The sequence below is a fragment of the Grammomys surdaster genome, unplaced genomic scaffold, assembly GCF_004785775.1.
Source record: "Grammomys surdaster isolate TR1022 unplaced genomic scaffold, NIH_TR_1.0 289338, whole genome shotgun sequence".
In the NCBI taxonomy this organism is placed as follows: Eukaryota; Metazoa; Chordata; class Mammalia; order Rodentia; family Muridae; genus Grammomys; species Grammomys surdaster.
Window position 1 is genome coordinate 1 of NW_021625499.1, and position 2,056 is coordinate 2,056.

The 2,056-nt window shown below is 49.4% G+C and overlaps 1 pseudogene; it reads right to left on the reverse strand.

Moving 5' to 3' along the window:
- Positions 1-841: 841 nt before the first annotated feature.
- Positions 842-1,348, reverse strand: LOC114616121 (annotated as a pseudogene).
- Positions 1,349-2,056: the final 708 nt, after the last annotated feature.

Here is a 2,056-nt window from a genome sequence, read left to right on the forward strand (position 1 = left end):
AAGGGCAAGCAGGCACCATCTTTAAGGCGTGGCAGCAGCTCTCCACAGTTCCCCCTTTTTTGTTTTTAAGCAGTTTCAAGCTGTGACTGCCCGATCAAGCAAGCTCCATCATGTAGGATCTCACGATCAAGGGCAGACAGGCTCAAACCATGGGACTCACTCTACTGGGTGCAATGGGCAAAGCCCACCAGGTGCAAGAGCTGGGCCCAAGGAAAATGGAATAGACACCCATCCCGTGTGCAATGAAACCTATAGGCTTCCAGGGGTGCAAGGGCTGTCCAGACCTAAAATTTGGGGTAATGAGAGCAACTAATGCTTCAAAGCTACCAGCCATGCTTGTGGAGATACACACACCCCTCAATGGCCTGAAAGGCACGCACTACCAGCGCCCTCTCATGTCTCTGGGCCCTGACCATATGACAGATACAAGACAGGCAGAGAACACAGATGCCCACTAGGGCAACAGCTAGCACTCCTATACCCTGAAAATCTTCATGACGCAATGCTTCCGGGCTCACATGGGCAGGTCAGTACTGTTGTGTCTGGTCTTCCTAGAGGTACCGTCGTCTCTCAGCAGTGCTTTCTGCAAGTTGGACACAGCAACAGTTCTCTCAATGTCTATGACAGTGTACAGCTCTGTGCGCCGGGTGGGGGTTTGTAGGAGGGGAGTGGTTGTCGTTTCTGGAGTCTGATGGTTGTCAGAGTCACTGCCCCTTTCCAAATCCACCTGTATATAACTGAGTTGCCTATGTTCTAAACTGGGGCGCCTGATATCAAGGTTAAAGACTGTCGGTGTACAATCCCTACGCCTTGAATAGTCTATTTTGTGAGCACTTCCCACAAGAGAGTGTCGGCTTGAGGGGCGAGATGAAGTATCTCCAAACGAGGGGTAGCAGGGATGCCCATTGGGTAAGTTCTGAGCACCAAGCCCTGGAGTCGTAGGTGTTCGAGGTGTTCTAGGGACTTCCAATTCTGTCTGATGACTATTCCTTTCTACAACTGGCTCTTCCACCACATTTATACTATTATTTTGCATAATCTCTTGCAACATGTTAAATAATTCTTCTGCACGGGCACACTTAAAAACAAAAATTCCTTGTCCAGTTTGACACAATCGACCACTTTCAAAAGAAAACAGATTTGAGTCGTAGCCGTACCGTCGCAGGCAGAGGTAGTGCCATTTCACCGAGTCTCGCTTCGGGGTGTACAAAATCAGTTCTGTGTCTGTGAGCTCCATGAAACCAGAGTCTAGCTCATTGCCATCATCATCAACGTTAACAACCTTAAACTTGTTCTTATGGTTATCTAGGACAGTGTCTTGATCTGGACAGCTACAACAGCTACCCATGGCTTCGCTTTCTAACCTTTCCGCCGCTTTACCACAGTCCTTAGATTCGTCCCTCTCTTTGAAGTCTGTATTATTTTAGCCTCACTACCCTTGGCCTCTTTGATCTTTGTATACTTATGCCGTGTTCTTTCTCTTCCACACCTTTGTACTTGGCAGGAAATGTTTCCAATTGTTCACCTTCACTCCCTCTCTTCCCTTTCTATGTCCTTCCCCAGTTTATCCCAGGTGGCCAAGGTAAGCTGTCCCGATACCACGAACCAAGGGGCGATGCGGTCCACTTCCTGGACAAACTGCTGTAGAGCCTTCTGTTTAAGGTAGTTAACAGTGGCACTCACGCCCTGGCTGGTGACAATTAAGGCAAAAACACAGCACCAGGGATACTGCAATCGTGATCGCCACTACTAGAATAACTATCCACGGATCCACTCCTCCCGGCACGAACATATCCCGCTGGCCTTTTTACTTTCACTTTTGCTTGCCTCCGTCCGAGGACCTTAAAGATTGAAGCCTCCTTCCGAGGACCTTAAGGATTGAAGCCTCCTTCCGAGGTCTTTAAAGATTGAAGGGCCCCACTTACCGGCCACTTACCGATCGATCGCCCTGACTGCTACTGGTTCTGGAACTCCGGGAATTCTAAGAAATCCCCGTGCAGGCCACCAAATGTGCGGCGCCTACCACCCCGACCAGCAGGGAAGAAAGACTCGCACA